This window comes from Parus major, chromosome 1 (genome assembly GCF_001522545.3).
Source record: "Parus major isolate Abel chromosome 1, Parus_major1.1, whole genome shotgun sequence".
NCBI lineage: Eukaryota > Metazoa > Chordata > Aves > Passeriformes > Paridae > Parus > Parus major.
In genome coordinates, this window is record NC_031768.1 from 67,410,943 (window position 1) to 67,424,149 (window position 13,207).

At 39.0% G+C, this 13,207-nt stretch overlaps 1 long non-coding RNA gene across 9 annotated transcripts in view; it reads left to right on the plus strand.

The window, feature by feature from the left end:
• The window catches only part of LOC107205629, a 39,447-nt gene that overhangs the window by 17,063 nt on the left and 9,177 nt on the right, over positions 1 to 13,207 (plus strand). For all 9 annotated transcript variants that reach the window (XR_002001814.2, XR_002001819.2, XR_002001815.2 and 6 more), the window contains one exon: positions 1,376 to 1,519. This is a non-coding gene — a long non-coding RNA (uncharacterized LOC107205629). The remainder of the gene's footprint in view (positions 1 to 1,375; positions 1,520 to 13,207) is intronic.

Below are 13,207 nucleotides of genomic sequence, written 5' to 3' on the forward strand. Positions count from 1 at the left end.
AGTTTCACAGGTTTGATTTGCCCTTGTAGGCAGACTTGCTCTTTACTCTGACTTATCTCCATTTATGTTAAAGGATCTAAACAATGAGTGTTTTGACAATGCAGATGCATATTCTGTTCTGATATAAGCCTAATCTATTCAGTTAACATTGGAACAAGTACAGTTTACTGTGAAGGTTGGAATATTTCCGTCTGGCTGTGTGCACCAGAGCCTATAGAGCAGCTGTCCCCATCCTGAATCCTAACAACTCTGTTATTCAGCATGGAGTACAATGTTTTACGTACTCTTATCAACTTTCAGCTACTGTTTTATAGATCAGTGTCTTGCCTCACTTTTCTGCTATCCAGTATGTGTTACTTAAGAAAGAATTAGGAAGGCTGAAGTCAGAATATCAGAACTCAGATCACTTGCAAATAGGGCTGATCTGAATGTGTTTGTTCTATACAGAACATATTGTTGAGCAGATTCAGATCATCTCTCTTTTAAAGCTATAACTGAGGGAGAGATCTTTGATCCCATCTTAAAATGTGGGGAGGGGACTGTGATGGGGAAAAGAACAGAAAATAAGTATAAAATATGTCTAAGTATACTGCTCTAAGCCTGGGAGCAGTAAAGAAGGAACCATGCCAGAGACTAACCCACAGGAACAGAAAGAGCCAAAAGCCCAGGGACCTTTGATCATTCAGAGAACATTGACTAACTTTAATTAGCTGATCTCTGTCCCGTGCTTACTGTTTCTCCCACTTCTTGCTGTCCATTCTACCTCTTCACTTCTGCTTCATTCCTGTATACTACATATGCTTCCTCCCAGCCAATGTGCCCTCCTTACCCTTTACCTCTCTCTATGTTGTTTGCAAGCAAAAGCCACCTGCAAAGTAGAACTGCTGTTACATTAACTGCAGTCCTGCTGTTTGTGCTGTGTGTGGACTTTTCCCCTGTGCTGTCTTACCTGTTTAGACTTGGGGTTTTTTATGTGGTTGAGGACCTTTTACTGTTCTGTGTATTTGCTTTACCCAGCATAAATGGAACTTTGGTTTTCATAAGTCCTTAGAAGACCTTAAGTATAGTTTAGAATAATGTTCCTTTATCCTGTTCTTTTATAAAAATCATTCACAGGCATATTACCACCCTTAATGAGATGAAATATATGGGATTCCATGGGATAAAAAGGAATTTTGCTCTTGTGTTTTTTTCTATAGGTGAACTAGTGACTTATAAGTATAATGTTACAGCTGTGGTTATATTAGTGTCCAGCATAATAGGATGAACGTTTCAGAATGAATTTTCTATTTGCTGTGTTTGCATTGCACTTGCAGTGGTTTGCAAATTGCTGGTTTGTTTTCCATGTCTTACAGCTATATAATTTGCTTTCTAGAAACCATTTTGGTAGGTGTGAGTTGCTTGTCAGAAATCCGTTCCGAAGCTTGAGTGCAAAGGAAGCAGGGAACTAATGATGAATAAGAATGGATGTCTTGAGGATAACAATGGATATGGCATCTTCAAAAGCTGTGGCATTCTGGTAAGAATTTGCATGTAATTTATTAAACACTACGTGATAGTTCTCAGTAAAATGTGTTTGTGTCTCTCTCTGAGGATTTGTCTGATGAAATTTTCTTCTAAAATGTGAAAAGTAGGAGGGTTGCTCTATACCATGAAGTATTTTAAATTCTGAAGCATTTCACAGCAACTTTACTTAGCATTCACTTCTTGCATATAAAAATAATAAAAGCATCTTTTTAGAAAAGTAAGTTATTTTAGAGAGGGAGTTAGTGGCCATTTATGGCTCACTGTTTGTGAGCCTGTTTCTCTGAATATTCAGAACTGAATATATTTGAACTGTCATTTTAAAAAAAAGTCTTTTTTTCACTCTGTCTATAATCTCTCATGGTATACTTCACCACTACACATGAGAATATTCTACCATGCATTGCATCCAGCTTTGTAGGAGATACAGAACATATAATTACTGACAAACTAATCATAGCTGGAAACTTTTAAACCTCGTATTCATTAAAAAACCATGGTAGCATGCTAAGTTACTGTACTAATACTACTTAGTTGAAACTTTCACACCATTTAAATAGTGTACACAATTAGAAAGTGCAAGTAAAAACACCAATGAAAGTTTTACTGTAACTGCGGTATAGTAGAAGTGATTCCTTCAAATTCAGGATTTGAAATAACTTAGGCCAACAATTCCCTAAGCAAAAATTCTTGTTTTCACCAAAGCCAAATATATTCTTATCTGTGTATATACTGACATCTCGAAATTAACAAAGACTTTGTACCTCTTTTTCTTCCTACTCTCTGAATCCCACTGGTAGTTTATATTGAAATGGAACTGTTCTGGTGGCAGCTGGCAATTCTTAAAGCTTCTTGGTAGAAGTATTTTGAGGTGCTTGATGTGCACATGCGCTGTAGTAAAGAGCAGCACAGACACTGCACATTCTTCTGATGAACCACTTTCATAGCTGAGATAGCTGTTCCAGAGTGTGCTACTTCCAGTGAAATTAGAGTTTAGTCACCCTCGGGACCTCTTAACTTTGTCATGCCCTGCAGAAAGCAGCGGAGGCTCAGGAGCTGATTCACAAGCAGATTAGGTGTTAATCGGATAGACTGTGTTGGTCAGAGGGGTGGTGGTTAATGTCTGAGTGGTAACAGCGGGCCTGTCAGAGGCCTTAGTCCTGCTGAGAGGCAAGGGTAAGGAGCTCAGACACATCCTTGTGCTAACACAGATACTTCCCATGGACACACAGTGAGAGCAGGAAAACAGGGCTGTATTCTTGTGCGGGTGAGCACCAGCCAAGCTGACAGAACCCAGCTGCTCTGGACTCCTTTGCATGATACAGATGTAGGCCATAACAGGTCTGCATCTAGGGCAGCATTAACTGAAACAGAGCATCCTCACTAAGATACTGGGGGAGAAAGGACAGAGAATGCCTGGTAGGTGAGCTCTTGAGAGATCTGTGGCCACCCTCCAAAGGTCTGATATAAGTGCATAAGTTAGACTTAAAAAGATTAATGTAAGCAGTCTCCTTATTTGAAATTAGATTGGCAAGGAAGGTGACTAAGAGTGACTATTTAATATCCCTTTCTGTAACACTCAGTTTTTCATTTTTACTTTTGAGGTGAGAGGGAGATAAAATCTGGCCTTCAAAGTACTAGGTATTCATTCCAGTGCCAAAATACAAAACACAAATCAGCAACTTCAATTTAGGGGCATACTAGGTTCCCTTAACTGCACTTGGACAAATATGCATGTTAGATATATGAATGTAAACTTAGATACCTGCTTTGATGTACTTATGTTTTTTTTGGCTGCTGTGATTCTGTGGGCTAATGTAGTAAGAAGCTAATGGAGAGGAAGCTAGACTGCTTACAACTTTTTTTATCTTTTTTTTTCTTTTTTTTTTTTTCTTGCTAGGCTAATCTTTCACTCAGGTTCATTGCACATCAAGTGTTTGGTTAATTATTTTATCTCATTTATATTTTAAACCAACTTTCTTTTTGGGGGAGTGGTGATAAGTTCTTAGTTTTAAATTCCCTCAGATTCTGACAGAAGGTATCAGTGAAGAAAAACCTAGTTTGCAATTTCCATGTTGTAGAGGTATCTTATCTGTAGTTGCAGTAGTTATAAACATCATGTCTGGAGTGTCTTTTTTTGTTGATCTTTTCTAAGATGACTGTGCTGACTGGTATGTTTTCAAATAAAAACAGTTAAGTTATTGACTTGTAAAAGAGTTGACTGTCATTTACTGCTTAGTTCCTCTTTTGCTGAATCATTTCTGTGATATTAGTTTTATTTGTGACACTTTAGTAGGTGCAGACCTGAGGGGGAAAATGTTATAGTTCTTTCACAATTCATTGGTTTGTGGATATTTCTGTTATGTTGTTGCCACACTGAATGACTCATATGTTAAATGAACTTGCCAGCCTCAAGGCATGACCTTGCTATTGCAGCCCACAGTGAAACTTAATGCCATTGCACATAAAAATGTGGAAGATGCTCATATCCGTTTGAATCCTTGGGAAGTTTTGTGCACTTCGGACGCGTGTGCTAGCAATTACTCAACGTATGATCTTTCAAAAAGCTGTGGCTTACCATGTCTGACTGCTCTTTTTCACACTGTTGATTTGCTGAGTTTGTAAGCTACGTCTGTCTTGGGAGCCCAAGTTGGGACTGAGAAATAGTAATTTTTAGTTTGTTTGTTAGTTTCTTTTAACAAGGTGGTACCGTTTCATTGTATTAATTTCTGGACTATTTGATGAGAGGCTACGGAAGTATCTGGTTTGCACTGCTGCCTGTGCATTTTTTAAAGTATTTTGGCAGATTCTGAAATTGTTTTATTTTGGAAGTTGATAGCACAAACCTAATGCTCTCCACATTGTGAAAGCACTAATGAGTGTTATATTGAAGCAATTGGACCTGATTACCTTAGGTCTCCTTGAATTTTGGTTTTCTTAGCCATTTGATTTTTCATTGTTTAATAAGAACGTGAAAGAGGAAACAGATTTACCTATTGATGAAATCACACAAATTTTCACTTACATTACAGAAGCTTCACGTAAGAATGCTGCTAGGAGCAGGTCCTTTAGTATCTGCAGTAGGGAGATGAGCACTCAAAGCAGTGAGAGGAAAGGCTTTGAAAAGTATATGAAGCAAAACTTTTTTTGATATTGAGTCTTTAGGACATTTGGGCTTTTTTCATGTGCCATATAGTGGTGTTAACTCTAAGCCTGCATTGATTCACACAGTGAAAGTATGTGCATGGCTCCAGAATTTTTGTTCTGTGGTTTAGTTTTGTGGTTTTGATAGGAGTAAGACAGATTGCTGTGACAGGATAGATAAAACATAGCGCAAGTCAGGTATTTTGGCTTTTAAATAATGGTCCTGTTCTGTCATGCATAGTATGTAGTAGAAGAGTTCATGCCAAAGAGAACAGATACATTTATGGGAAGACCACTCTTTAACATACATTTTTCACTCAGCATTACTCATGGCTGTACATTGTGTGCAGCTTTTTCTGTCTGTGTCCCTGCCTGTTTTTGTGAGGAGGCTGTCACTGCTCACCTAACTCTACTTTCACTGATGGGGAGCTTGTCTCTCCTGTCCCTTGTCAGCTTTGGCAGCAAGACTAGGCAAATTAATGAAAACTGTGTGCCACTGTTAACAAAATTGATCACAATTCCCCAGGAAACACTGGAAGGCAATAAAAGCAACTGTTTCAATCCTGTTTGCAGTTCTAGCACCCTCAGACCAAGTCATCTCAGGTCACTTAAGGATGTCTTGCTAAAATGGTATTAAAACATACAAAGTTAAACAATTCTACTGTTTAATCTTTAAGTGTAAAAGCTGCCTCGCTGGACTTCTTTACAGTCTCCTCTCTTCCTAGTCTTTGGCTTGTCAAGAGCCTTCCTTTGTTTGCCAGGAGAGATCCTGGAATCGTGCTCGTGTCTGCTGCGGCATGTACGGTTTTAGTCCTGCTCTCTCACTTTCCCACCTGTTCCAGGGCGTTTTTTCTGTTCGTGTACTGTGTGATGAAGATGAGCAGCTCTCAGGTAAAACTCAGGGGCTGAGTTTTGACGAACAAATCAGGGTTTCTTACAAGTATAGAAGGAGCATCGATATCAGGAGCTGCTGGTACCTCTTTCTTTTCTCGTGGAATCCTTCGGTGCTTTTCTCTCGAGGGAGGCGGGGTAAGGTGGTTTCACCCGTGGCAGCGCTCAGCTCTGCCAGGACCGTGTTGCACACTAGCACGTCCAAGTGGCCTCAGGGTGTTCCCCGCCAGAAATTTCTCCATTGGGACGGTCCGGGCATCCCCTCGATGCCTTCAGCCCGCCGGGGCGGGAGGCGAGAGGCTCCAGCCCGGGCTCGGCGGCATTAGGACCCGGCGGGCTGTGTCTCCCTGTGTCCCCGCTGCCTGCCCGGGGAGCGGCAGCCGCCCGCAGCCGGCCGGGGCCGGGCCGGGGCTGCAGGGACCTTTGCCCGCCGGCCCAGCCGCTGCCCGCGGCGGGCGGTGCGCCCGATGCTCGCTGGCTTCATGTCAGCTGGCTTTTGTTCATTGATAGCAGAAACTCGGCTCTTCCTTCAATGGTGGTGCAGGGCATTGCGGAACGTGTTCGCGCTCAAAAACGCGCTTTGGCTAAAGTTAAAATACGTCGAATTTAATGCCTACGTGATATTCGCGCTACAAGACTTTTACAGCAGCTACTATGTATCCTGCTGAACTCTTTGTAGTATAATATTTGAAACAAGACCGTAAAAATAAGAGTCCTAACCATTAAATTAGAATTAGATTGGAGAAGAAGTTGATATATTACCTGACACTTGGCTTCTGTAGTGCCTGTCACAAGGTAATGGCTCTCTTAAACTGTGCATTAATCATCAACAACAAGTTCAGAAATGTCTGTTTCAGTCCAGAAACTCTTACTACCAAATAAATAGCTTTGGGACTGTTGGAATGAGCAAAGAAATGTCCTTAACAAGAAATTCCTTTACATGTAAATGAAGTAAGTTAACACCTTTTCTCCCATGAGTTTAGTTTGCTGCTCTTCCCCACCTTCTACTTAAAAGGAAAAAAGCATGGGGCAACTTTGCAGGTAAATGTCCAATGAAGTATATTTCAAGTTATGTACATTGATAACATACTATCAAGCATATAATAGCTTTAGAAAAGCAAAATGTCCCTTTTATTTTAGGAAGTGACAGTATTTTTTAATGGAATGTGTCATTAAAATGATCACAGGTAGAAACTGTACGACTGAAAGGTAAATCTGCCATGTGACAGTGCTTGCACTCACATACACAACCCATGAGAACAGCAAATCAGAGTAAGTTACCCAAGGAGAATAATTTTTATGTTCTTAGTGTCCCAGTAGTAAATGCTCTGCGGCTTTCAGAACACAGATGATGTTGCCTTTTGGGTTCAGAATTTTTATACTGCCTTTCTGCAGCCTGTTGCACTGCTTTTATTCCAGATAGCTTTCCTGTCATTGCTGACGGTAAGGTCTTGTCAGACCCATGGCTGCCCATGGACTGAAATTCCTTTCTTTACCAGAACCAGAGCAGTTCATGTAGCTCTTTAAATCTGTTTCTTGTGTCGTGGTACAAGCTATATCATCTCTATCCAAGGAAGAGTTCCCGGGCAATCTTTCTGGTTCTTTGTGCTCTCTATATAACTGATGTACGAGGCTTCACTTTTACTGTCTGTTGTACTGTGTGGTGCTTCTGCCTTTTACTTCTGCCCTGTTTACCTGACCCAGCCCTTGACTAAGCCCAACCTTGCACTGACAGTGCTGGCAGCCTCCCTGCTCCCCCACCTCCAGACAATATAATATTCTTTTTACCTTCCCAGACACGATGGAAAAAAGTCAACCAAAATATATGAAGCCACGTCCTTATTCTCACTTTCATTTTTTCCATGTCTGTGCTAATAAAATTAAGACTGTGCCCTTTGATAAAAAATTATACTGTTATATATATTTTATATAGGTTATAATGTCATATATGTTCTTGTAATTGCTAGTACAACAGGGCTGTGTGGGTCTTAGTATGTGCAGTGACAATGTGCATTTCAAACTAAGCTAGGATGATCTAATCAAGATAACCAAGCTGTATAGTTGTGGTGTGCTAGGGATTCAGTGCTTAAGCTAATTCTAGCTCCCTTGTCTGTGGGTGAATGGTAAGTAGTCAGTTTTTAGGTGTTTGTTAGCAAGATTTTGTGATGAGAATCCTTGTTAAAGTAATCCTTTTAAAAAGTGATGAAGGAAACTGTTCAATACCCTTGTCTTTAAAAACAGATAAGCTTCCAATAAACTGGCTGTGATTGGAAATGAGGGAAATATATATATTAAATAGAACCTGCAGAGATGGAATAAACAAGTTCATAGTCATGCTGGTTTTAATTTTTCATGTATTTGCCTTTACTGCTGACATGAAAGCTTAATGTGTCCAAACTTCAGTTGTTTCAAAACCTTCTAAAGACAACTACTGTTGTTAATGAGCTATTAATAGTATTTAATGCAAACTGTATGAAAAGTTACTGGGAGATGGTGAATAAAATTTCAATCATAAAATCAAGTTACTATTCCTTTTTTGTAATTTATATTTTTACATAGGGATTGTCATATTTGCTTAAACTATAATACAGTTTCCCCTTTGACTAGTAAATACCTCCTAATGCTTCAGTTGATGTAAACTACAAGTTGCTTCCTGATTTCTCTATGTAGTAACTGGTTTAATTCATACTGTCATTGATAGGGACATTGTGTTTAGATTAATAACTGAATTTCCATGATAATCAATACAAATGGATTATATATTATGTGAAAAAACATTTCTTCTGCTCAGTTTTGAATTTTCCACACTTTCAGTGTTTCTTGGTATTTCTTCTTGTGTTGTAAGATAGCAAGCATACAAATGTCTGATCTGACCTCTCTAGTGCAATTGCTTTACATGTCCATGCATAACAGTCTCAATTTGAACCCTGTCCATATCGTTAGTATCCTTTTGGAGAAAGAGTGACCTATACCTCATATAGGTTTGTTTTTTTTCTGGTAAGGTCACAGCACTGATTTTTATAATCCTCTTACACCAGTTTTCTTCTAATTGTCTTGCATTGTTTAAGCTGCCTGTTTCATTATTTTCATTTTGATTGTAGTGGTGTGTTGAACAGAGATTTTTCACTAAACTGCTGAAGTGGGCTTTGGTTCTTTCCTGAGGCCAAAGCAGCTGGTGTGTTTTCCCATTAGGGGATAACTGATCTAATGTTTGACTTCCATTAAACAGATGCAATCCTACAACCCCTGGCACCCGACACTGGCATGTAGTGATAGGACAAGGGTTAATGGCTTCAAACTGAAAGGAGATAGTCAGATTAGATGTTAGGAAGGAATTCTTTACTGTGGGTGTGGTGAGGTACTGGAACAAATTTCCCAGAGAAGCTGTGGATGCCCCATCCCTGGAGGTGTTCCAGGCCAGGCTGGACGGGTCTTTGAGCACCTGTGAAAAGTGTTCTTACCCATAGAAGGGGGGGTTGGAACTAGATGATCTTGAAGGTGCCATCTAACTCAAACCATTTTATGATTCTTTGACTTGTCTAATTGATATTGATAATTAAAAGAACTCCTGAAATGGGGTGAGGACTTCATAGCTGATGGCCCTCGTCTTTTGTTTTTCATGGAAGTTATCTTGGCTGGACCTTTAAACATAAGTTGGTGCTTGTGAGCAAGTGAATGTAAGACTGTGAGTAAATTAAATCTGTGGGAGACTAAATGTAAGTGACTAACATCAATTTATCTGGAGATTTAGTAGGTAACTGTTACCCTCCCTTTGCCTAACACATTGAGTTTTATTGCACTAAGTTCCTTACAGTTTTGTCTTTAATTTGAAACCTCATAAGGCACAGACTGTTGGGTTTTTTTAATGGGTTTATTTTAATATGTGTCTGTTATCTATCTATCATCATTTAAAGTTGATTTGTTGTTTCTGGGGTCCACTTTGTAATTTTGGTTAGATTATTAATTTTCCTTGATTCTGAGTAACTGAAATAACTGCAGATTTTATGCCATGATACTTGCCCCAGTTTCTGAATTATTAATGACTGTACTATAATACAGGACCAAATACATCCTTTTCAGCATTTTGTGGTTAACTCTTTGCTATTAATGATGTTTATTATAATGAAATCAAATAATTTAATTCAATGTTTTCCCAGGTTAGATTTTGATCAGATTTTGATCTATGACTGACCGTGTCCTCATTTTTTTTGTTTGCTTCAGGAGGTGTTTTTCTCTTACTCTGGGCTTTGAAAGAACTTATTTTCTGTTATCTGGAGCAGGAACTAGATCATCATCAGTAGCAGTTGTTCTGGTCTATTTTCTTTTTTACATGGTGCCTGGTATGTCTTTTGATTATTGTTTATGCAGCCCATTCCAATGTCTAATCACACTTTATATGAATAAATTCTTCTTGATATCCTAACTCTTCCTAATATTCCTGCTCTCCCTTTTCTGCTCTTTTAGCTATGTTGATTTCTCTTGAGGATTTGCCCATGATTCACAGTGGGGAGAAAAAAGCTGGTGCCAGCCATGAACACATTCCAGGTCTTTATTATAGGATTGAGGAATTTAGTAAATACCAGAGCTGAAGTTAGTGCACAGAGCTCTGCATCACCCACCAGGCATATGTGTGTAATGCTATGATAATTGCATGATCAGGATCTGTTTAATAAAGTACTGCATAGCATTGTGAGGCTGTTTTTCTATAACTGTAAAATAACTAGTTCCTATGATGCTTTGCATCATGCAGATGTGCTGGAAAGAATATCTGCAATTTTAAATCTTACCAGTGTAAATATAATACAGTTGAAAGTAGAAAATATACACAGAGGAAAAGGGAAATGCTAATAGTCAGGGGGATCATTAATACTTCGGGGATCCAACTCATGTAACTAAATCAAACGACTGATTTCCTTAGGCCATTTCCACAGTGTATGTAGAGAATCCTTCACAGGACATTTTGCAGTGTTTCAGGAGTTCCTTCAAGCAAATCTCTCTCAAAGAGCCTCTCTCTGTTTACTGTAGGATAGGATCTGCCTCCTACATCCCACTCTTGCTTACTGTAGACATTTGAAAACAGGTGATGTGTATATAACTACTTATCACACATTTTGCTCATCGGGGCTGTAGGGGCATGTTAGTAAGCTGAATTTCAGAGGAAGCTTTGAACAACAGTAATGCAGTATGTTTTCAGATATTTAAGGGAGTTTCCATAAAGTGTAAGGTGTAAGACAGAAAAAGGCACAAGAGGTTTGTTTGAAAATACACCATGTGGGTGTGAGCGGAGCTGGAAACTGGACTCTTGACACTGAATGGCAAGTGGGAGATAGGAAGGGAAGAGATACAAGAAGCATCCCTGAATTTTGTTTTTTTTTATCAGTAAAAAACGGAGGTTTTTTTAAGTGTCTTAGCCAAACACAACATAATAACCAAATTAGACAGTATGACCTAATGGTCTTTTCAGCTTTGTGTTTTATGAAGATTGGCCCGGTTTCAAACATGAGCAAACCACAGCTGTCTTCCTTACAAAGATTAAGGAGAAATAGGTGTGGTGGTGATAAACAAGGATGGACCTTGGAAGTGAAGACAAGTGGTAAATGCTGCAGAAGTAGCCAATGTAGAGCTGTGGAGATAGTGATGTGTTCTCTGAGCGATTGACTAGGAAAGGGTCTTTGCAGCAGTTCTCTGAGTGAATGTGTGTGATATTAGGTTGTGTTTGTCAAAAGCAGAGAGAAAAAATGTTGCTGAATCAAAAAGCAGAGAGCAAAATCTTGCTGAATCAAAACATCATCATGATGATGATGATTAACCTGATTGAATACTTTAGCTGATTGGGAGGATTAAGAAAAATACCGTCTTGGAAATGTTGCATTGAAAGTATCTGCAAATTATGAATATGAATCTTGGGATTTGGAGTATCTTTGGGATGTGAGGTGATGCTAGAGTTACATGTCTGAGCAATAGGCAGGATGACGGTGTAGCTGTGCAGCTTTGTGTGTGTCACCAACAGTTAAGTCATTCATAGGAAAAACTGTAAAGATCTGTCCTCAAATATAGTTATATTATTTATTATTTGACATTCTGCACTCCTACAACTGCTTCCCACATAATACTGCTTAGAATATTTCCCCACCTGCCACAAAGGACTGGACATTAATTGTTGAGTTAGATTTGTAATGTCACAGTAGGGTGCCTGGCATGAAAAGATGGATTTTGTATTTGCTGGGAAGGCACTGATCTTTTCATTTGGTTTATAGTAATGGAGAACACAGATACAGTAATTTCCTTACAATTAAATTATGGAGTCAAGTCTTCTCATAACAATACTCCATAGTATTTCAGTAGTAATTAATTTATTCTGTTCCTTATTCTGATTCTGCCTGATGATATAAGAATTCCCCCCAGGAGGAGGAAGCTTTCAGTTTGCTTGAGAATCTTATAGCCAGGTCCCATACCAGCCACAGTCATCTTTTCCTTCTCCCTTCAGCATGTACCAGAGCTCACAGGTTGAGAAAGGACAGAGGAAATACATCTGCTCTTGGCTAACTTTCCAGTGGTGTGTAGTTGTATGGACTTGCTAGCAAACAGGTGTGAATTAGAATTTTTTCTAGGCTTTTCTGACTTAGACCAGAGATGAGGCAGCTTTAGTTTCAAGGAGGCATAGCCTGAAGAAAACATCCAAACAGTTGCTTTGTTGTTGTTGTTTTTCAATAAATTTCTGCCAGGTGTGGAAATCTAAACTGTTAATGTATGTTTGCAAGAGCAAAAAAAAGGTTGTCTTAGGTGTCAAGTAGTTAACTGTCCAGATTAAAAAGATAAAGCTTCAGGAAAAGAAATTAAAACCTGCCTTTCTTCAGAAATGTAACTCTGACAAGGAATTTGATATTAATAGCCCATCAATAGTTCCAGGTTGTTCAAAGAAAGAGCAGTGATAGCCAGGTAAGGGGCAGTAAATTACTCTCTGCTTACTAAAAATTTGTGAAATCATAAATTCATTGAGCAAACATACCCCACAGGCACAGTGGGCTCTGGGACCGGAACCTCTGCCTGAGCAAGGCTGGGCCCTGCTGGCTGCATCTTCCCCCCAAGTCTCTGTGTGCTTGCAGAGTGACCCCAGGTTTGAGGCTGTAACTCTCTGGAGATAAAATAACCAAAATCTGACACTATAGCTGAAGCCCAGTGTTGTAGATTCTTTACCATGTGCCAGTTTCAGATATACATGTGGGATTGAACTGGGAATTCAGTATTAAAATGGGAGTAAAGATTTTGGTATCTGTCCTGAGCTAACATCAGTTCTAAAAAGACAAACACATTTCTTTTGCTCACAAATTTTTGAGATCTCATATGCCTTGCATATCTCTGTTTCCTTATATATATGTGGTCTAAGTCAGTGTGTCATATTGGCAAAAAAGGCTTTTTCATGTCCGTGTGCATGGAAAACTTTGTATATAATATTGTTTTTTTCCTATGTAGAAATAATAGCAGTTTGAGTCCTTATGTCTCCATGAGTGCTATAGGCAAATGAATGTCTCAGTGAATTTAAGATGTTCATGTCCTTGTATACCTTGAGTTAATTTTTAAACTTGCTAATTTTTTTATGTAAAGGATCTTGCTGCATCTTAAGCCATCCTGTAGGAGATACAAAAGT